This window comes from Pinus tabuliformis, chromosome 6, assembly GCF_031772625.1.
Source record: "Pinus tabuliformis cultivar Carrire ecotype Pingquan chromosome 6, CPIR1, whole genome shotgun sequence".
Classification (NCBI taxonomy): domain Eukaryota; kingdom Viridiplantae; phylum Streptophyta; class Pinopsida; order Pinales; family Pinaceae; genus Pinus; species Pinus tabuliformis.
This window is the reverse complement of record NC_142292.1, coordinates 1,473,590,217-1,473,615,476: the sequence shown is the minus strand read 5'-3', so window position 1 is coordinate 1,473,615,476 and position 25,260 is coordinate 1,473,590,217.

Sequence of the window (25,260 nt, the reverse complement as noted above, 5' to 3'; positions counted from 1 at the left end):
AGTTTCTCATTGTATGGACAATGTTATTTTAATGAAATTCTTAATTATTGTGATTTTTTTCTCATATTTATGTGCACCTTAAGTTGATTTGAGAAAATTCACTTCTGTAGGACCAGGAATAAACATAAGGTTTATTCATTAAGAGATTGTTGCCACATAAATTATAATAAGAATAAATACACAGTAATACACGGAAGATAATACTCGTCATAAGAGGACTTATCGCCATGATTCATGTATCTATTACTTAATACAGATTATCAATGGGTTTTAAGATGAGACATTAAGATTAGAAGTATGGACTAAGTGAGAGAATGTTAAGCTCCATCTCCCATAACGGCCGCTGACTATCTGGAATCTGTCTGCCGCCGAATTAGCTCCCTTTGCCGCCGATTTATTATGGAAACCATCTACCAACAGATTCCATTAATTCAGGAAACTATGTGCAGTTAAATTAATTTCTGGTTAGGAGCTTCTGAAGTGGCTCATTACTCTATCTGGAGTTCTCTACCATGATCTGTGGAACACCTGACACATAGCCAACAGAAGCTTGATGGAAGCTTGGCTATATATTTATCTGTTTGGTCCCCAAGCTTGCATCTCAATCCCCTTCAGTTTTTACACCATCAAGTTGAGAGAGCAAAGCTTGGAAGTGCCTTCCAGATTATCTTTGTTCTTTTATTTTTCTGCTTGCGTGAAGTTGTTATGTCTCCACCATGTACAATGCCCAGATTTAGAATTCCTTTCTCTCGTTTTCGTGCTGCCATGAGCTTATGAATTACAAGTTAATTTCAGGATCCCGCTATTGTTTGTTGCGTTCCAATACGCTATTGTTTTATGCCTTGAGGAGTGTGCCTACACATTGGAAGCGTGGAGCATTACTTCGCATGGTTTTGGTTCCCCGTAAGAACGTATAAAGGTCAACGTTTGTGGAGAAAACAACAAGCAAACATAAGCGCTGGACTGAGTTGTTGCGCGTGGGTTTTGTGGAAAATAACAGAAGAGACTCCCTCAAAGCTTAGCAGAAAGTTTGTTTTCTGAAGTGTATTTAGCATCAATCGCTGGAGGTAAGTATTCTTGGGCATCCGGTTTTTATGATTCTTTACAATAAGTAATTTTAATGCCGCATATGAAGAATCGATGTTCATAGCTATCATTTGGTATTAGAGGATTACATTGATATGCATAACCATTTATTCAAGGTAATAGCTTCATTTTTATTAATGCTCTGTAGATGAAAAGGAGGACTTCAGTATTTATTGTCAATTCTTATAAAATGCGTAGACGCTGCTTCTTTATGATGAATAATTATTCTGCAGTAAAGAATCATTGTTAAATAGCTTACAGTCACATCAGATCAGATATATTTACTGAAAGTTTTTGTTTTTTAAATTATGGAAATTTTGGAATATTTTAATTAAATTAATTAAATTTAGTAAAGATTTTTGTAAATCTAAAATTTCAACATTTTAAGCTATCAAAATGATAATGTTGAATCCATTTCCACCATAAAAAATATGAATCAAACACTACTACTACAAAATTTAAACTGTACAAAATTGTGTAAATTCTATACATATTTTCTGCGATGGTTGCAGCAAGTCTTTTATGAAACTTTACAATATAAATAAGGACGATAATAAGCATAGAATGACCGGCTAGAAAACCGCTCTTGGATTCGACGGTGAAGAAAATAAGAGGAGCAATAAATCAAGAAACTGCTGCATCTTGTTTAATGGTGCTCTCTGTGGAAAATGAATTTGGTACTCGACTCGCTTGTAAATTTTTTGGACAACATGTCCAGCTCCTTGCCCAGATGATTTGATCCGCAGTGGAAAACGTCTGCATTTATATTGGAGACGGTTGAAGTCATAAACAGCTAGAAAATGTGAAATTAAAGGTTGAGGATTCGTCAGGCATATACCAATTCTCGCGCCGTCGTTTATGGCTGCCAATCTTGAAAACACTTTCGACCCGTTAGACCTTGCAAAATGAGTCCTCACCTGAAATACATGAGTTTTTTTTTAATCGTTGAGTGTAACAATATTAAGCCAGGAAAGCTTATACACGTTAAAAAGCTGAAGGCAGAGTGAGTGATTACGTGGAGGGTTAGAATTTGGATTTCTCAATTAATTAATTTTTTTTTACTCTTAAATCAATTATATTTTATTTATGAGTGAAATTATGGGTAACCTAAAAATATATTTTGCTAACACCTGCCTTGCCATTATTGCAATCTGCCCTTATTTTGATATTCTCAATTTGAATTTCTATCGAACATTTAAATGTTGCAATTTCAGTAGAAACAAATAGATTTTTTTCACCAATAACAAGTAAGTTTCCCAAGAAAAAAATTCCATTTGATTTATCATCTAGGCCCAGTTTCCTCTCCACCATCATAATCACATGGAATTTATGTGGAGTCCAAATTTACAGTAAAACCAACACAATGTATTAAAAGTGTTAACATTTCATAAAGTTTTACATAGGAGTTTTGGTGGATAACCTATTATCAATAGTGGAGATCTTAAAATTGGACAAAGAATAAGTGTTGTAAAATTTTTTTACATCTAACATTCATAACCAACTCAACTATAATCCACCTTATTTATTTTCCTTTTTGTTAGTGAAAAAACGAGATTAGAGTACATCATTTACATGCCATTTTTTAATTTACTACATCTAACATTCATAATCAACTCAGCTATAATCCACTTTATTTATTTTCCTTCTTGTTAGTGAAAAACAAAGACATTGAGGACATCATTCCCCACTACATCATTCACATGACATTTTTGAATTTTTTGGACCGTATTAGGTGGTTAATCATACATAAACAAATATCATTTTTAACCTTGTTTTTAAAAACCAACCTCAAAATTTTAAAAATATATGTTTGCCTAATGTTAGATCTTGTATATGTTTGCTTTAGTGATGGTGGTGAGTTCAAAGGAATTTTGGATCCATTTTCAATTGTAAGAATTTTGGCCTTGTTGTCATCGTGAGGTGTACTCTTGTATGGTTACCACAGAAGAATAGAGGTTCATGGTGTGACATAAAAAAGTCACATGCACTAGTTCATATTATATGAAAAATATAGATATAATGTTGAATTTGTAGAATTGAAACAATAAATGAAAATCCAAAGGTAGATAATATTTTATGTACAGATTTCTTACTTTTCAGTTTAGAGTGTTAAACTAATGACAACACACTCTATCCTTTGCACTGATTTTAGAATTGGCCTTACAGAAATTCAGACATAATAACTTCGAAACTCAACTTATTAGTAATGAGATTAGGTGTATTTTAATTAGATGACTATTCTTCATACTACTCAAATTATAAATTATTATAAATGTTAATTAAAAAAAAATTGTCCTTGGTTAAGCTTGAAGCAAGTTAGGTTGGCTAATAATGATGAGAAAGTTGTAGCAGACGCTTCTTGAGAACAACAAAGAAAGTTTTTTTTTTTTTTTTAATAAGATGCATCTATGTGGGTAAGAGGTTTCCAGAGCTTTTAACTTAAAGGGAGATTCGTGCAATACTAAATTACAACACACATATTTTCATAGTAATAAACATATTATTAATGGGAAGATAGTTAAATATATTTAAAACTCATGAATATGGATTAACTTGCATAGTAAGAGTTGCATTGGCGACGAAGTCACAAGTGTTAGGCAACATCCCATTCTTAATGTAATAAGTGTTGAAGGTGTAGGAAGCATGGGCCTGCACATTATAGGGATCAAAGCACACTTCAACTTGTTGTATTGAATTATAATTTGTGCTAAACTTATGCTACCATCTTCCTTAACACATTATAGGGGTCCAAGCACACTTCAACTTGTTGTATTGAAGTACAATGTGTGTTAAAGTTTGCTACCATCTTCCTCAACACAGTCATCCAGAGGTTATTTTCCATGGCATTCCAAAGCTTCTTAGTGCTTCTAGAGTGTTATATGGGTTTCTAAATTTAAAGAATTTAAAATCTTGCCCCATTTTTCAGAGAAAAATGCTCCTAATGCTCTCTGTTGCTTCCATGTGACCATCCTATCAAGGATGGAATTTGAACTACCAAAGCACACTAGGGAGATCTTGGAAGTTTGACTTAAAACCAAAATTTGATAGCTTAGTGATTATTGAAGCATGGTAATGGTGTAATAGTTCTGGAATGTGTCTTGCATCCATAACTCCATAGTGTCAATTTTCTCATGAATTTCCACTACATGCATATTTGCTTCTATGTGTTCTTTTAACATAATTTGGGCATATGTGATTTGGATGAAGATCCATGTTTTTGATATGCTCAGATCTATTAATAAGCTACAATTGACTTTATCTCAAAATTATAATGCCTTTTTCCTACACCTCTTCTTTTTATAACAATTTCATTTAATGGTTCATTTGTTTACTTTGCCAGCTACCTGTCAAAAATGAAATGCTTGAATTAATAAATAAATACTCACTGGTCAGCTCTACAAGGGAGAGTCTGAACAGGAGAGTCTGGCTCTGCAGAACACTCTACATTCTCAGTAAACATCAAACATTATATAGCACACATAGTTATAGGGAAGTTAGAACCATACCCTAAGAAATAGAAACTAACTCCTATCCTAAAGTCTCGTGAACCAACTCACACTATTATAGGATTCTCCATTATCTTCAACACTCCCCCTTAATGGAGAAGGGGTTCACATATATGCCTAACATCTCCCTAAACATTTCAAACTTAATTTTTCCAAGAGGCATATTGAAAATGTCTGCAACATTATCACACGTTTTACAATATACAAGATGGATTTCCTTTGATTGAACCTTCTCCTTGAGAAAGTGGAATTGTGTATCAATGTGTTTAGTGTTCTTGTGAAACACAAGATTATTAGCAAGTTTGATTGAACTTTGGTTTTCGCATCTGATTGTTGTTGCATATTTTTGTTCTTCCCCAACATCCTGGAGAAGTTTCCACAACCAAATTGCCTCACATGTTGCTGCGCACATAGTGTGATACTCTGCTTCCGCTGAAGACAAGGAAACTGTGTTCTGTTTCTTACTACTCCATGTAATCACCCCGGATCCAATGCTGAATGCATAACCTATTATGGATCTGCATCGTCTACATTTCTAGCCCAGTCGGAATCTATAAATCTTGTCAATCTAACATCAGAAGAATCAGTATAAATAATTCCATAGTCTATAGTTCCTTGTAGGTACCTTAAGACACCTTTTGTTGCATTCCAATGAATCTCAAGTGGTTTGGACATGTAACGACTTAGCACACTAACTGCATAAGTCAAATCTGGTCGAGTAGTGGTCAGGTAGATTAAGCTCCCAACCAACTGTCTATAAAGTGTCGCATCTGCCTCTTTAGAGCCATTCTCACTCTGAAGTTTAATATTCTGCTGTAGTGGTACTGTTGCAACCTTACACTGATCCATCCTGAATCTTTCCAGTAGACCTCTGACATACTTACCATGGGATAGAAAATTTTGTCCTGAATCCCTCTAGATCTCAAGACCCAAACAATATCTTAATTCACCAAGGTCTTTCATTTCGAACACTTGTGACATTTGTTGCTTGATTTCTTTGATTAGAGAAATAGCATCAGCTGTAATAATTAAATCATCTACATACAAAGAAATTAACACTATGCGCCCCTCTTCATCTTTCATGGTATATAGATTATGGTTGTTTTTACTTTTGTTGTAGCGAAGTTGCAGAAAAAATGAATCAATCTTTTCATGCCAGGACCTAGGTGTTTGTTTTAGTCCATAAAGATCTTTCTTTAATTTACAGACTAAATGTTCTTTCCCTTTCTGGACAAACCCCTCGAGTTGCTCTAAATAAACCTCCTCTTTTAATTCTCCATTTAAAAATGCAGAGCTTACATCTAGTTGGTGAATCATCCAATGTTTTTTAGTAGCTAAAGAAATTAACATTCTGATGGTATTTAGTTTAGCTACAAGGGCAAAGGTTTCTTCATAGTCAATGCCTTCTTTTTGTGAATACCCCTTTGCTACCAATCTAGCTTTTAATTTATCTATGGTTCCATCTGCATTCATCTTGGGTTTATACAACCATTTACAGCCTATGGTTTGTTTCCCTTTAGAAAGTTCAACCAGCTCCCAAGTGTTGTTTCTGATTATAGATTCATCTTCCCGTTCCATAGCTGCTTTCCATTCACTACATTCATTTGTTTCCTTATAACTAGAAGGTTAAACAACATTCATCATACTAGTTATAAAAGAAATTTCCCTATATCTTGCTAGCAACTGAGTTTTTCTACCTGATCTCCTGAGTGGTGGGGTAGCTTCAAACCTTGTCTGATCATCATTTTCTGGAGTTGGCTTAACAACTACATCATCTTCTTTCCCTTCCTGTTGTTGCTACTACTACATCTGTTGTTGCTCATTGTTTTCACTTGCTTCATCACTTCCTTCTTCCACCAACAAGGGCACGTGCCATCCTTCCTTAACACTCTCATGGCTTCCATCATTAACCTACTCATGAAACACTACATCTCTGCTCGCAAACACTTTATGAGTAGAGGGATTAAACAGTTTGTAAGCCTTAAATTATGTACAATAGCCAACAAAAATACATTTGATGGCCTTTGAGTCAAGTTTCTTTCTATCTTCCTTTGGGATATGAGCAAAGGCTTTGTTGCCAAAAACTCTCAAATGCTTAACTGCAGGCTTAAAACCAAATAAAGCTTCAAAAGGAGTTTTAAAATCTAAACTTCTTGTTGGACTCATATTCTTTAGATATACTACAGTATTAATTGCTTTAGCCCAAAATCCGTTAGAAAGATTCTTACCTTTCAACATACTGCAAGCACACTCCACAAGGGTTTTGTTCTTCCTCTCTGCAACCCCGTGTTGTTGAGGAGTGTGGGGTACTATAAACTATTGTTGTATCCCATTATCTTTGCATTATTTGAGTACAAAAGCTTTCTTGTACTCTCCCCCTTGATCTGAGTGGAGAATCCTGATGCATTTACCTGTATGTTTTTCAACCATACTTCTAAACTCCTTGGAGTATTCAAAAGTGTTTCTCTTCTTCATGAGGAAATACACCCAATTAAATCTAGTACAATCATCAATAAATTATAAAAAATAATATACACCGCTTAATGATCTTGTCTGCATAGGCCCACATAGATCTGCATGTACCAACTCGAGTATATCCCTCTTCTTTCTATCAAGATTCACAACAAATTCATCTCTGTGCAATTTTCCCAATGCACATGCATCACAATCAATATGAGCAAATTTTAAAACAAGAAGACCTTTGACCGTACCTCTTTTCCGTAAAAGCAACAAAACATTGAAGTTAATATGGCCGAACCTCTGGTGCCATAGATCCAATCTAGTCATGGAAGATGATGCCAATTCCTGATGTTGTGTGCTTTTGACATTTAACTTGTACAATCCTCTCACACAAATACCTGATGCAATAGGCTTCATAGAATCCAATAGGTCTTTAATGACACAATATGATTTATAAAACTCTACCTTGAGATTCTGATAAGTGATAGTAGAAACAGAGATCAGATTCTTTTTTATCCTGGGTACATATATAACATTATGGATATGTCTAATATTTCCATCAGGAAAAACAACAGGAATATTGCCATAACCTTTGATTTGGTACCCTCTATCATCGCCAAGATAGATGTTTGCTCCACTGCTGGTCTCTTTGAAGTCTTCAAACCATTGTTTGTTCTCTGTCATGTGGATGGATGCACCTAAGTCGACAAACCAGGTATCTATTTCATACTCCTTAGCCGAAAGTGCAGTCAGATATGAACAGTCTGATGTTCTGACTTTATTCCTCATCGAAAAAATGACCGGCATGCTGCTTATGTCTTTTCCGACCTTCATCAAACTTCCCTTTCATACAATATCTAGCTATATGGTCGGCTCTACCACAATAAAAACATCTGGTCATAGATTTATTTCTATTGAAAGACATACCTTGAGGTGAGGGCATCTTTCTCTGTGGGGTTGTGCTGCATTTGGCTTTCCTTTGAAGGGCTTCTTCTTCGCCATTAAGGCCAGATCTGAACTCTGGGGTTTATGAGTCAGTCACATTTCCTCCTCTTGCATGAGGATCCCTATCAATTCTTCAAACACAGGGGCTTTTTCTCTTGCATTCAAGCCAGTGATGAACATCTGATACTCGTCAATCATACCATTCATGGTAATCGTGACCAAATCTGTATCAGACATAGCTTCACCGATATCTTCCAGCTTTTTTTTGAGCTCCTTGATCCGCAAAATGAATGCTACAAATGTCTCATTCTCCTCCATATTTATGGAGAGAATATTGCTGTTTAAGAACAACAGTCGTTTGGTGTTCTTGACCTCATAGAGATCCTTGAGCGTCTTCCAGATCTTTGGTGTAGTCTTGCAATCACGGATATGGGGGATGATGCAATCTTTGACTGACAATTTCAAGAGCATTCTTGCCTTAGTCTCCTGCTTGTCCTAGTCTTGGATTTTTTTTTTTTGTTCCCCCTACAATGAGGTTTGGCTTCACCTCATCATTATTCACAACCGTCCATGCATTGTGTCCCTCAAGCAGGGTTTGTAGTCTGAATTTCCAACCAAAGTAATTGGATCCATCCATCTTGTTGTTTTCATTGAGGTAAACTACTTGATTATTCATCTTAAATGAATAAAAACTTCAACTTCAATAATTAAAAAAAAAACCAATCTCTTAAAAAAAAAACGACTAAATGCCAAATCTGCAAATAAAAAAACAAGGCCAGATTTCTTTTTTCAATCGCCCCCCAAAATGATACAAAGCTCCTCCTTTTCTTTTTAATTAAAAAATATATTCCTTTCAATTCTTTAATAATAAAAAGGGACGTAAATAAAAAAACCCTTCTTTTTCTTTAATAGGCAAATGGCTATAACGAGCCCCTCTGCCTTTTTAATTAAAGAGTGAAATTAAAAACTTTAATTAAACTCTTAAGAAACTACCTTCCCTTTTAATTAAACTTCATTCTTTTAATTTAAACTTCATACGAATGGCACGTATGAATCAAGGGAGGAAATGTCACGTCATATCCCACGATGCTCCTTCCACGATGAACCATTAACCAACATAATAAAAATTCTCCGGCGTGCGGTCCCTGAGAAGATCCTTCACGCGGTAATTTTGGCCTCCTATGGATCGCCCCCTCATGCTAGATCTCCTTCCTCCTCGCCAGACCGCAGCAACCTCAGCCTCGAGAAATTAAAATTCACGGCGATATGGTAGCGGAACCACACACGTAAATCTATCTGCCACCTCTATCACTACAGTAGGACTCCTCTTCCGCTGCGCAGGTCTCTTCCATGCCGCGCCCGCAATATTGCATCTTACTCCACGGATCAACACCTTTCTCCCCGGATTGAAATCCAACATGCTGCCTTTGTTCGATGCACACCTCCAGGCATCCAACAATGCCTTCTCAGACAGCAACCCACCACGCAGCAAGGTCAGCACGATTTTATGCCAAGCCTTGATTCCTCCTCACTCGCAGCCCTGAAGCTCTGATACCATGTTAAGAATGAAATTCTTGAATTAATAAATAAAAACTTATTGGTCAGTTTTATAAGGAGAGTTTGAACCATGAGAGTCTGGCTGTGTAGAACGCTCTACATTCTCAGTGAACATCAAACATTATATAACACACATAACTATAAGAAGTTAGAACCATGCCCTAAAAAATAGAAACTAATTCCTCTCGTGAAGTCTCATGAACCAACTCACACTATTATAAAATTCTCCATTATCTTCAACACTACCCACATATATGCCACTTACTAATATCCTCTAACCACCTCCCATTTTCAATCTTTTATTTTCGCTGATTCGATCATCCCATTTTGAATTCCATATTCAATCTTTTATTTTAGTTGATTGGGTCATTATGCTTACGTGCAATAGTATTAAAGTTATATTCATATAATGATCATGATCTATACTGATTTTGGGTTGGTAAGGTACACAATGGTTTTGGAGTCCAAACGATACCACCTAATGGGCACAACATCCAATCTAATTGGTTACATCTTATTTTAAATTGATTTTGGGTAAATAGGCTCGACATCCAATCTGATTGGTTTCATCCTATTTTAGATTGATTTTGGGTGGGTAAGGTACACAATGGTTTTGGAGTCCCAAAAAATGATACCACCTCATGGGCACGACATCCCATCTAATTGGTTTCATCCTATTTTAGACGAGAATTAAAATTAGATGAGAATTAAAGCCATTTTGGGTTTGTTTAAAAACCTTTGTATACTATACTCATTGTTTTCCTATAATTTATTAATATTATAGTGAAAGAAAGAAGTAAACAATTTAAAAAAAAACATAACCATGGCATAAACCAGGTTAAAATAAAAAAAAAATAAAAATATAAGTTTTACAATAAAATAATACACATATATCTTTTAACATTAACCTAAGTTATTTAAATAAAAACAAATATTATGAATAAATTCGAAATATCATAACACTTAATTATTAATGTGTCAATATATTATTTCACAAGTAAATAATGCCTATAGTGCCATCAAATTCTAGCCCTGTTAGAGGTGCAAGTGCCTTGCAACTGTCACTAATGACGTTTTCATTAAAAAATGAACAGTAAAAAATAGGGTCTAAACGCTTCGAAACCCATCGCAAGAAACAATTTTAATAGTCAAAATGCCCTTTGAAAGGCAAAGTGGCAGTCAAAACCAACCCTGATTACCGGCGTTTAGGAGACGATGTCAAGTCCTCTTTTCGTGTGATGTAAAGCTTGGACCATCGTTATGAAGGCAGATCGAGCATCATCTTCTTCGTAAATGCTTGAAAGATAATTGTGCATTTCTATCACAGACTTAATTTAAGAAAGAAAAATCTGAACTTTGAATGCCACATGGAAATCTGCATGCATGTGTGGTCGTTCTTACCTTCTTGTCTAATTCTGCAACCTCGTTCGTGATGCTTTTAAACCACTCAAACTAGCCTTGTTCTTTGGTAACCCAGTGAAAATAAGATTTGGACGACCTGCGAATTTTTCCCGCTTCTTCGTCATCAATCTGCATTGAAATTAAATCAAATCGACAAACTCGTGCATTGAGGGATCATTTTACCAAAACTACAGCTATATTAAATAACGAAATTACATGGCTGCAAAGTTTCTTCTCATCATTAACAATGTCTTTAAGAAAATAATAAACAGTGTCGCGTTGATGCATCAAAAGCATCACGTCATATTTATTGTGGTCTTGCACCCCGTAAGGACCATCGATATATATTTTGGAGAACCTACCAAAACATTTATTCATACAAAACCAAGCAAGATTTTCAATTCTTCAAATTTTGGTGGAATCGAGTTTACGGAGATTTGAGATAAAATTACAATAGAGAGCTCGACTGCAAACCTTGATAAGGTGGCAAAGTCTCTGGAAGAATCGCGTACCCCATCCTCCCATGCCACGTGTAAAGCTTGCAAATACGAAATGAAAGTCAGCCGAGATAGTTGTCAAGTTTCATTTATCGGGAAATCTTTTATGTTGTACACTTCTGAGCTTGCCTACTGGAATAAGCTCCCTATGTCTTGAGTCCAATCTCCCAAATTTCTAATATGCATGCTCAGATATTCATCTCCCGATGCAAATGTCAAAGAAAACTGATGCTTGTCAAAGAATTAAATGGTTAAGAGCCACATTTAACAGAATTTAAAGCTCGAATTCAATTTGGTTGGAGATATTTAAGGATCAAAGTTGTTATAATAACGATATTTTCCAGATATAATGCTATTTGTTTACCATTCGAATGGAGAAATTCTTGGACGTTGGATGTAAATGTACACTCCACTTTGTAGTGGAAAGAATCATATCCTAAGAAATAGAAACTAATTTGGACGTTGGATGTAAATGTACACTCCACTTTGTAGTGGAAAGAATCATATCCTAAGAAATAGAAACTAATTCCTAACCTGAGGTACCGTGAACCAATTTACTATTTTAGGATATTCTCCATTATCTCTAACACTCCCTCTTAATGGAGAAGGGGTTCACAAATATGCCTAACATCTCCCTAAACATTTCAAACTTAATTTTGCCAAGAGGCTTAGTGAAAATGTCTGCAACATTATCACATGTATTACAATATACAAGATGGATTTTTTTTTATTGTACTTTCTCCCTGAAAAAGTGGAATTGTGTATCAATGTGTTTCATGTTCTTGTGAAACACTGGATTATTAGCAAGTTTGATTGAACTCTGATTGTAACATCTGATTGTTGTTGCATCTTTTTGTTCTTCCCCGACATCCTGGAAAAGTCTTCGTAACCAAACTACCTCACATGTTGCTGCACACATAGTTTGATACTCTGCTTCAGCTAAAGACAAGGAAACTGTGTTCTGCTTGTTGCTGCTCCATGTAATCACCACAGATCCAATGCTGAATGCATAGCCTGTTATGGATCTGCGGTCGTCTACATTTCCAGCCCAGTCGGAATCTGTATATCTTATCAAAAGAATCAATATAAATAATACCATAGTCTATAGTACCTTGTACATACCTCAAAACACATTTTGCTACATTCCAATGACTCTCAAGTGGCTTGGACATGCATTGACTTAGCACACTAACTGCATAAGCCATCTGTTCTAGTAGTCGTCAGGTAGATTAGGCTCCCAAACAGCTGTCTATAAAGTGTCGCATCCGCCTCTTTAGAGCCATCCTCACTTTGAAGTTTAATGTTTTGTTGTAATGGTACTGCTGCAGCCTTACACTAATCCATTCTGAATCTTTCCAGTAGACATTTGACATACTTACCCTAGAACAGAAAAGTTTGTCCTGAATCTCTCCAGATCTCAAGACCCAAACAATATCTTAATTCACCAAGGTCTTTCATTTCGAATACCTGTGACATTTGTTGCTTGATTTCTTTGATTAGAGAAATAGCATCATCTATAATAATTAAATCATCTACATACAAAGAAATCAACACTATGCACCCTTGTTCATCTTTCATGGTATACAGATTATGGTCGTTTTTACTTTTGTTGTAGCGAAGTTGCAGAAAAAATGAATCAATCTTTTCATGCCAGGACCTAGGTGTTTGTTTTAGTCCATAAATATCTTTCTTTAATCTACAGACTAAATGTTCTTTCCCTTTCTGGACAAACCCCTCGGGTTGCTCTAAATAAACCTCCTCTTTTAATTCTCCATTTAAAAATGCAGACCTTACATCTAGTTGGTGAATCATCCAATGTTTCTTAGTAGCTAAAGAAATTAACATTCTGATGGTATTTAGTTTAGCTACAAGGGCAAAGGTTTCTTCATAGTCAATGCCTTCTTTTTGTAAATACCTCTTTTCTACCAATCTAACTTTTAGTTTATCTATGGTTCCATCTGCATTAAACTTGGGTTTATACAACCATTTACAACCTATGGTTTGTTTCCCTTTAGGAAGTTCAACTAGCTCCCGAATGTTGTTTTTAATTATAGATTCGTATTCCTGTTCCATAGCTGTTTTCCATTCAATACATTTATTTGCTTCCTTATAACTAGAAGGTTCAACTACATTCATCATACTAGTTATGAAAGCATTTTCCCTATATCTAGCAGGTAATTGAGTCTGCCTACCTGATCTTCTGAGCGTTGGTGTAGCTTCTAACCCATTATGAGTTCCCTTTGTTGGACTCGGCTTGATTGCTGCATCTGAATTCTCTTCTTCTGCCTTTGTCTGTTGATCCTGGTTGTTTCCTGTTTCTTCGCTTTCTTCCACCAAGAATGGAATATCCCATTCCCCATTGCGCTTATGAGATTCTTCATGATCCTGCTCATGGAATATGACATCTCTACTAAAAAAAATCTTGTGAGTAGAGGGATTAAATAATCTATAACTTTATATTGTGAACAATACCCTATAAAGGTACATTTGATGGCTTTTGAATCTAGTTTTCTTTTGTCTTCCTTTGAAATATGGGCAAATGCTTTAATACCAAACACTCTTAAATGTTTTACTGCAGGTTTAAATCCATATAATGCTTCATAGGGAGTTTTAAACTCAAGACTTTTTGTAGGACTCCTATTTTTCAAATAAACTGCAGTATTCAATGCTTCAGCCCAAAAACCATTCGAAAGATCCTTACCTTTCAACATGCTCCTAACACATTCCACCAATGTTCTATTCTTTCTTTTCGTTACTCCATTCTACTGAGGAGTATGGGGTACTGTGAATTGTTGTAATATCACCTGGTCTTTACAATACTTGATAAGTTCATCCTTCCTATATTCTCCCCCTTGATCAGAGCGGAGAATTTTTATATGCTTCCCTGTTTGCTTTTCAATCATGTTTCTAAACTACTTAAAGTATTCAAATGTGTGACTTTTCTTACTCAAAAAATATACCCAAGAAAACTTTGTGCAGTCATCAATAAACAGTAAAAATTATAGTGCACCTCCTAATGACTTTGTTTGCATGGGTCCACAAAGATCTGTGTGCACTAATTCAAATATGTCTCTCTGTTTCTTCTCTACTCGAACAGGGAATTCCTCTCTGTACAGGCATCACAATCATTATGCACTTGCTTTAACATAGGAAGATATCTTACCATTCCTTTTTCTGAAGTAACAACAAATCATTGTAATTAATATGACCAAATCTCTGATGCCACAGCTCTTTTGTAGTCAAACTTGCTGTTGTCAAGGCTCGAACTAGTGCTGGTCTTACATCCAATTTGTGCAGGCCTCCTGTTCGAATTCCTATAGCAATAGTCTTCATGCCATTCAATGGATCTTTAATATAACAGTTGGATTTTAAAAATTCAACTTTAAGTTCTTGATTGTAATCATGGATACAAAAATCAAGTTCTTTGTTACACTGGGCACATACATGACATTATGAATTTGTCTTACAGTACCATTGAGTAAAATGACAGAAGTTTTCCCACACCCTTTGATCTGATGACTTCTATCATCACCTAGGTAGATTTGTGCTTCGTTGTTGATTTCTTTAAAATCTTCGAACCATTGCTTGTTCCCCGTCATATGTGTGGATGCTCCCGAATCTGCATACCAGATGTTTGCATTGACATTCTCATCAAAGTTTTCCATGAACAATCTGAAGTTCAGCTCATTATTATCATTTGCGAGATGACTTGCATGTCGTTTCCGCTTCTGTTGTTGTTCATGATATTTCTTCTTCTTGCACTCCTTAGCAATATGAACAATCTTTCCGCAATAAAAACATTTAATTTCAGAGTTGTTTCTATTCGAATGCATACCTTGAGTCTAATTTGGTCTTTTCTGTGAGTTTCCTCCGTTTTGTTGTTGCAGATTTCCTTTTCCTTTGAAGAAGTTCTTTTTCACCATCAATGCAAGATCTGCACTCTAGGGCTTCAGAGTCAATCTTCTTTCTTCTTCTTGCATTAATATTCCTGTCAGTTCTTCAAACTTTGGGATTTTCTCTCTCGCATTTATCCCAGTGATAAACATTTGGTAGTCATCGGTCACACCATTCATGGTAATGGTTACTAGATCTGTATCTGCAACTGTTTCACCAATGTCTACCAATTTGTTCTTCAGATCTTTGATCCTCGCTATGAAGGAAGCAACTGTTTCATTTTCCTCCATCTTCAGGGATAAGATCTTGCTCTTCAGGAATAGAAGACGATTTGTATTCTTGATCTCATACAAATCCTTCAAAATTCCCTAGATTTCGCTTGTTGATTTACATTCTCTAATATGTGGTATGATGCAGTCTTTCACTGACATCTTCAACAACGTCATTTCTTTACCTTCTCACTTCTCCCAATCTGGGATCGATGCTGATCTAGCTACTAGCTACTGCTCATCCCCATTTGCAATCGTCCAAGCACTCTGCACTTCTAGCAGAGTTTGCATCTTGATTTTCCAATTCGCATAATTAGAGCCATCGAGCTTGTTATGCTCATTCAAGTATGCTTCAATCATTTGATTATTCATCTTGACGATTTAAAAAAAAAAAATTGACATGAAAAAAAAATAGATCTACCCCAAATCTAAGTCAAAGACAATGTTTGATATACCAATCAGGTTCACGGCCAGTCCGATCTCTTGACGCTCCAATCGACAGCTTAGCCTCAAGAGTTACTGATTTCTATTGCTTTAAAATGCGTGAGTTAGTTGGTTCCCACTCTCAATACCATGCAAGAGTTGATCTCCTGCATGTGGATTGCTTCTCGGCCTCCTGCACGGGTTGATCCCACAACGCTCCATGCCAATCCCTCGGTCAAATGGATTGCTCTCTCGGCCTCCTACACGCAGACTTCGGGCAGGTCTATCAGCCTCAACCACGCGGCCTCCTCCATGCAATCTTCACCACATTACACGCCCTCACCACGTCGGTCCTTCACGAATGTTCTTCCATGGCAGGTCTCTGTAGATGTTCCTCCACGTTTTTCCTCCACGATGCGACCTCCGTGCAGATCTCAACACTTTTGCTTGCAACCTTCACACGGCAATCCGCAATGATGCCAAGAGGCTCTCAGTGATTTGTCAAATCATGTAGGCTTTTCAAACAGCACGCAACCACCTATTCCTTTCAAAAAATAGGGTCGACGCAATTTGCCAACACGGATTCGCGACGGTCATCCAAAATAAAATGTGAGGAGTGTCACATTGGGATTGGCACGCTTTTTTCCCCAAACCATGTGACGATTTCGCTTCATGCACGATGGGAAAATTCTTCACTCAGTGAATAGGTTTCTCAGCCCTGTCACTCTGATACCATGTTAAAAAACAATGTTTGAATTAATAAAAAAACATCCACTGGTCAGCTCTATGTGTTATCTCAAAATCAGGCCCTGGAAGGCTGCTGACCAGGAAGACTTCAAGTAACTATTTCAGACCTACTTTAGGTTGAGGCTTAGCCTCCTCAACCTGAGAGGGCTCTCTCTGGATGGGTTAATGATTTTGCTTAAAACAAGATGGCTAACTCTTTGTGAAATAACAATGATAAAATGAATGCTGGAAATACATTAAACAAGTTTCCATTGGGCCCATGGAGTCAACAAGACCTCGATAAACAATGATACCGCCTTTACATAGAAGTCAGGGCACTTAGCATTTGAATATTCAGAACACAACACATATGGAACCACAGCTCATAAATGCACACAGGAAATCAGAGCACAATCAGTGAATTCTGAGTGATTGTACACGTATGCAACTGTAAAAGACATTAAGGAAAAGATAAAATCATACATTTTGAACATAGAAATCCTTCATGAATCCTGAGAAGAAAAGCAGCCAAATTATATTACTGAAACTCTGTCTTTACATAAGCCAAAACAGTACTCTGTTATAAAATTTCCAACCCTCATTACATTGCTGTTTCAGCTATATATAGAAACCTTATTCTAACTAATTCGAGCTTCCTCCTCCAGCATGAGGGGAATTCGATAACTACCTCTAATGACACCTATCAGCTATTTAACCAACTAATAAATACAATAAAGTGCTGACTGGAGTTTTTAAAGAGTTCTAAATTAACTATAACTCTAACTCCTTTTTCCATGCATATGGCTTCTCCTTGTTCTTTGACACCTGGTCTTCTTTTCGATTTGGCTGAGCTGGATGTTTAATACTCCATATCGACCTTGAACACTGAATCTTTTAACTGCTCAGAAGTATTAGGAGATTTCCCTTACTTCTCGGTTCCAGTTTTCCTCAAATTGCTCGAATGTACAGAAGTATGTCTTCTAGCCTTTAATAACCCAAAATATGGACCACTGCCACGTTCTTGATGTGTTGTAAGCTGCATCGATGGACATGTGTGCAGGCAAAAGTTCCTTGTATGCAAATCATTTGATACCTCTTGAACGGTGATAAAGGGACTTTACAACAAAAATTTAAAATTGGGTCGAAATATTCCACCTTTTTAAAGCATCCACCTGTCTTGATCTGATTGACTATTGTTGCTCCAGCTGATGTCTTGCATACCCTTTTGGCGTTTCCCTTTCAAAATTCCCGCTCATAATACAAAACTGCCTGTCTGCGTTAAAATCATCACCTACAGCAGTTTCGTAGCGCGCTACGAAACTGCTGAATTATTTGAAACAGCTTGCCTTTTGACCCGAGATCTTTATCACCCAAACATTTGATTGCCAAAAACACCCTTCGACTTTTCATATGTATAACAGGGATTTACAGTTCTTCAAAACAATAAGACCAAGCAAATTTGACAAAATTTGGAACAAAACTTTTCTTGAAAAGAAAATTCATTTAGCAGGTAACTGGCCTAGCTGTGCCTTCAGGTCTTCAATTTTCTTCTTCATAGCTTTATTCCCAGCTCTTAATTGCATATTTATCCTTCTAATGTACTTACCTTCTTTGATTGCTGGTACTGTCCATGTGTGAAATTGTGCATGGCCATCAACTACTGAATTCAACTGGTTTTCAAAGGTTTCAGTCCCTTTCCACAGAGCTTTACGATAATTTGCATACACGGCTGCATGTTCTCTAGCGGCTTTCTTCAATTTGGAAATCTCATATTTAGCTGCTTCTAATTGGCTCTTTATGACTGCTATATTATCTCCTTGAGATGTAGTGACTGTTCTGCTTGTATCTTTTTGTCTAACTTTCCCGGTTTCCTCTGTTTTTTACAGCGCTTCCTTTACTTGCTTCCTTGTAATAGGTCTTCTGGGTTTAAAAATAAATTCTTCACCTGGCTCATCAAATTTAAGCCTTTTTGAGGCCTTAGACTTCTTGGTACCTTCTTGCGGTGACTGTTTCAAATCAATATGGACTGGTTCAGACTGCTCGAATTCAATGGCCTGTAATAAATCATTCAAGCTTGCCTTAGACACTGGGCTCTCTTCAACAGCTATGGCTTTACCTTTTTCCTTATTTATCTGGCTTCTTGTCCTTACCCTTGAGACTGCTTCAGATCTGCTTGTTTCAGGTATAGTCTTCTTATCTTGAGTTTTTTATTTTGTTGATTGTTGAGGTTGATCTTGAATGATTAGTGGCTTCACTGGTTTCCTTTGCTGTGACTTGATTTTCTTTTTAGCTCTTGCTTCTTTTTGGAGCTCAGCTATTGTGAATTCTTTGGCTGGTTGTGGAGTAAGGCCAGTCTTGCTTTGGAATCCAGCCATGAAAATAAACGAATTCCAGTCTCTGCCTATCTTTTGGAGGCCATCTAAAATTAGCAACTTAATCAAACCATGATGAAACAAAGAGGTTTCACAGTCCTCTTTCCTCAACTGCACCTTGTCACACATCTTACTCAAACTGCGAAATAAATAAAAAGGAATGTCTATGGAGACTTTCCCAGTGAAATGCAAAAGCAGTTTGAAATGGTAAGAATAAACTTTATTGTACCTTCCTTCACAGGTCAAATATTTCTATATGCAGGTGAGAAGAAGAGCATAATGTTCCTTGACATAATTCCTGGGGATTGCTTTAGTTAAATCTTCGTTTACATATGCCTCCTTTAAAAACTCCTTAAAAGGATTCATATCAAACTTAAAATTTTTAAACCATTCTTCTCGTCCTCTTGGGATCTCTGTCACAGCAGATATTGCTTCTGGAGAAACCTGTACTTCTAGCATAGCTACCTTTGAATTTAAACCAGTGAAGTTTAGCGCAAATTCTTTAGTTACCTGCGCATGTCCTCCTTGTAGCTTCTTGCAAAAGTTCCAGCACCCGGCATCTTTGAACGCTTTCTTCACGCCTTCATCCCTCAACGCTATGTCTAGGCCCTCAGGTTCAGTCCTCTGGCATTTACCGGATCTGTGCTCTTTTTTCTCCATTTTTCCTTCGGGATCTTCACACACAAAGTCTAACAGCTCCGGTTGAAATGGTGATTCCGCTCCTTTTTAATTCAGCCTCGCTTGTAATCAGACTCGCTTGAAATCAGCCTCGCTTGAAATTCAAATTCTTTCATTAAAACGCTTTAATTCATAATCAGGCAGATTTGTCGCTCATGCAGCACTTACGACCATCATTAAGGTCTATGCACGGTAAAATCTCTTGGGAATGATATTTCTATGCATATTAACAGATCTATTGGTGAGGTAGTGGCAAATGAGCGTTCAAACGTGAAACGAGGGGTACATAAACTGACATGAGTAGACACAACTGGTGACTCACCTATCGGACTTGACATTTCGGGAAAGATTCGCTGCGAAATGCACGAATCCATGATTTCGCAGCGCTGTTAGTTTTAAATTCTAATGATGCGCTGCGAAACGGCCTAATCATGACGCGTTGTGAAATTGCTTAACCATAATTGCGCTGCGAAACTGGCAAATGGGATTACGCTGCGAAATCACTAAAAGACACGGTGACTCGGATAAGACAAGACATGGCTATGGAACAATGATGGGTGGAGGAGAACCAATAGGAGTCGAGTATGGTTTGAGTTAAAAACTTTTAAAACTCCAAATCCTAAGTGAGGAAAAATAAAATGAAATCAACTTAACACAGACCTTTGTCATCGGACTTAGGACAGAGAATTATATGCATCAAATTTTTAGTTCTAAGTGATAACACTATGACAGAGAGTCTAAACCAGGAGAGTTTGGCACTGCAGAATGCTCTACATTGTCCATGTACATCACACATTAAATAGCACACATGGTTTTAGGGAAGTTAGAACTATACCCAAGAAATAGAAACTAATTCCTATCCTGAGGTACCTTGAACCAATTCACTATTCTAGGATATTCTTCATTATCTCTAAAAATTTATAATATCACCTATCTCATTTCAATGAAATTTTAAACAGATGTCATTTTACTGGTAAAACATTTTGAACATAATAACAAAAAACCTTACAAACAAATGTCAATTGAAGATGAAAAAATAAATAAAAATATTATTTTTATAAAACAAGATAGGTTATTTTTATGGACAAAACATTTTCAACAAATGTCATTTTATAAAATGGACAAAACAATAGATAGAACCATGTTAAATGAAGATAAAAAGATAAAAAAATAAATAAACATATGTCAAATAAAAAATGAAAAAGGTAAACACATCTCTAGCGGAACCAATTTAAAAAACATAAAAACACTTTTGATATAATTAATTAAAAAATAAAAAAATTATATATTACAAACATAAAATTTGTATTTGTAACGAATCTGATCACGGTGGACTGTGTTTGATATCACGGTAGACTGTGTTCGATAATCGTGGTTGACTGTGAGATTATAAGGTTAAAGTTATATTGTACGAACAAAAAATAGTAACAGTAGCACCTAGAAGTGTATCTAAAAAGTATCCAAAAAGAGTTGATTGATTTTAATATATAAATATTAAGTATTCAAATTAGCTCATTGAATTTATAATATATTTATTTATGGGTGGTTATTAAAGGGTAAAGTTCTATTTGTGTTAGATATTTTTCGAGTTTTAGAGAATTTGTTTACTTATGCTTTAAGAAAAGAAAGTAAATGGTAGTTTTAAATTTTAGTAACATCTAGAATTGATTTCAAACATAAATTTGGATGTTATCTTTAATTACAATTTAGTTTTATATGATGGAAGAAAACTTAATTATATGTTCATGTATTAAAATGGCATTTCAAATGAAAGTCTATTGTTATTTGAGTGAGTGGCAATAAATCCGGTATTTCAAATGAAGACCTATTGGTTTTTTTGTGTGAATCGTAATAAATGTTTTAAAGTGAAAAAATAAAATATTTAAATTTTGTATATATACAATAAATATTGTTTTTTGAGTGAATGGTAATAAATGTTTTAAAATAAAAAAAATTGTATATTTTGAGTGAATGGTAATAAATGTTTTAAAATAAAAAAAATTGTATATTTTGAGTGAATGGTAATAAATGTTTTAAAATAAAAAAAATTGTATATATACAATAAACTAATTGATTATAATTTGATTGTGATTCACCGTTCATGTAGCTTTAATATTCTTAATGTATTGAATAGCTAAACATTAATTTATATATGAAATTTAATTGGAAATATAAGTAGGGTGGTTTTTGTAGCTTCATTTTATGAATGTAAATATCAATTGCAATTTGATCTAATGTGCTTCAGAGTAATTGAAAATATAGATTCGAAGGTTTTTGCAATTTCACACTATAAATATCAATTGCAACTTTATTTGATGCCCTTCAAATACAATCTCTTTATTATCTAGAGTATCCATTGATTCAAGATATGGGTCAATTGTGCTTTACTTGGCCTATGCTTATGGTGAGTAGCGGTGGAATATGATGCCCAAATTGAAAATCACAAAGTGATTTCCCTGTTAAATAGAGTAAAAATTTTCCTTGCCTATATACATTTTTTTGGGTTAAAAAGATCAAAACAAAGACTTAAATTGCAAAAACTGTGTAAGTGGTATTTTAGATTTGATATTCCTATATTGTATGAACGTAACGATGACATTATGTTGATCATTGTACAAAACTTTATGGATGGTTTAGATCGTGTGACAAACGATACTTTTCTTTTATATATATAATCTTTTGACCTAATCGACCATGACACCAAATTTCAAATTGAACTATTTAAAACCCTTTTAATAATTTTAGTGGAGGTGAAAGAGTGTGCTTTAACCAATGAAGAAGGTTATACCTTCTCCATTATTCATGACACATGAGATGTATATTATTTACTTTCGATTATTGACTAGCAATGCACCAAGAGGTACAAATGAATGTCGATAGGAGGAGTGAGGGAATGTGGAAGACAATAGTTCATACATCATTTTGTGTAATAGTATGGGGTTGTACAAAAGTTGTAGGTTGAATGATCACGATTAGTGCATCACAAGCTTAATAATTAGTTGCGAGACTACATACGAGAGGGAGGAAATGATTTTGTAGATAAGAGGCTAAAAAAGTTAGAGTAGTCAGTGACTAAACACCTTATTTAATGAGCTAAAATACCCCACATCGAACTCCACCTTAAGTGAGGTCCCCTTTGAGGTAGGCATTTAAGACTGAGTGCTTGTAGGAAATATTTTCTGGCACTATCAGGATGAAATGGAGTCTATGTATGATCCAAACTTAAACATGAATGACATATATAATCATAAATACAGAGATGCAGCAGAAAAGCACTTCATGTCATTAATAGAAAAACACTGAACTATGCTTACAAACAGAATGGAAATAAGATGGCTTGGGTGATGGTAGCTTATCTCTGAGAAGAGATGTGGCGGCTACATGCCTCTAAACTGTGTTATAATGAGGCTCAAAGGCCTATTTATTATTGAGGAACAATGGAAAACCCTAAACATCCAAAAACCTAACCCTAGGAGATGAAGCACCAAAACTGTGGGCCTCGTTTGGGTAAATTGGTACATCAACTTCCCGGGGGCATAACTTTGGCATACGATCTCCGTTTGGCTATTATAATACCTAGTTTTGAAAAACTCAAAGACAAGGCCAAGACTAATTGGCAAGCCAATTTGAGACAATTTTTGTCTCTCAGTTTTCCCTAAAAACATTGCAAGGGTCTCAAAATGGCTCCGGAAGTTCAGGACCCAAAAAATTGCCAAGAATAGTAAACTGTTCTACAATTAAGGAAACTAAAAAACAGAAAGAGACAGTGTTGGGGGTCCAAGTGGAATAGGCAGGTGGCCACCAAAATCCACTTGGATCATTCCTCCCCCCTTAGGAAGTAATGGTACCCATTGCGTTGAGTGCCTCCATGAGATGGGGAAACTTCTACTGAACTTGGTCCCTGGTGAGCCATTTGCCTTGGTGAAGGAGTTGGCCAACTTTGACAACCCTATATAGTTGGATCTTCTTCTATCGAGTGTTCTTGATCTGTGTCCATGATCCGATTAGTGGTGGCATGTTCCATGCAGTTTGGGTTTAGCTCTATTGGTGTGAGTTGTTTTGCAACGTCGGATGTGTCTAACAATGGTGGAAAGTATGGCCAAAGGCAGTCTACATTGAACAATGGGTGCAGACCAAGGAACGATGGAATGCTAAGCTCAAAGGCATTGTCCCCTACAATCTTGGTGATGGTGTATGGCCCATATCAGAGAAGGCAAAGCTTGCAGTGGGGTCCAGTGAGGCACTCCTTCTGCAAATGTAGCCAAACTTTGTCACCCACCTGGAACTTGTGCAACACTCGATGCTGATCATGGTGTTGCTTGTACTTAGCATTGAATTTGTCCAATATATCATGGACCTGTAGGCGGATGTATTGAATGTGCTCAATGAAGCTGTTAGCCCTATCGGTTTCGGACTGGACATGAGCCGAATCTGCCTGAGTAGATGCAAATGGTATGGCCACTTCAATTGGACATAATGGCTAAAATCCAAACCCTACTTGAAGGGCTTGTGGCCCGTTGAGTTGTGGAGAGATCTATTGTAGCTGCATTGGATATAGGGGAGGCTTTCATCCCATGTGTGTGGATGCTTCGAGTTGTACATGCATAGAATGTGTACGATCATCCTGTTGACAACCTCTGTTTGGCCATCAGTTTGGGGATGGAAAGCCATGGACTTAGTAAGTTTTGTATCCAGCATCGACCAAAGACTTGACCAAAATGCACTTAGGAATCTGTTGTCCCGATCTGAGACAATGGACTGTGGGATCCCAAAGTGTACCCACACTCGCTCAAAGAAGAGCTTAGCAATGGCCTCTGTTGTGATACTCTTCTTGCAAGCCGCCATGATGGCCATCTTAGAGAATTTGTCAACGACCACGAAAATGCAATTGTTGCCATGCTTAGTAGAAGGAAGGCTCGACATTTAATCCATGGAGACAGATTCCCAAGGCCGACTAGGAGTAGGGAGAGGAGTATACAGACCTTGCTTATTGATGGTTGGTTTGGAAATGACGCAGGCGGTGCAGGATCTAATGTACTTCCCAACATCCTCACAAACTTTCGGCCAATAAAAATACTTCTGAAATACCGCCATTGTTTTCTTTACTCTGAAATGTCTAGCAACTCGACTGTAGTGTGCCTCCCAAATCATCTTGGCATGCTTGCTTGAAGGAACACATATGTGTCCTTAGAGGCATAACAATGCATCTTGAAGGTGAAAATTTGGAAATTTCTTGCCTTCTAGGAATGTTTGGTATGTGCTACTGAATTCTGGATCACTCTTGTAAATATGCAACCACCCCAATGTCTCATCCCCATAAGAGTCAAGCACAGTGATCAACGCCATGACCAGTGGTCAACTGAGGCAATCAACGACATTATTGGTGTTTCCCTTCTTATACTTAATGTTCAAATGGAACTGTTGCAGGTAGGTGGACCATTTCTGA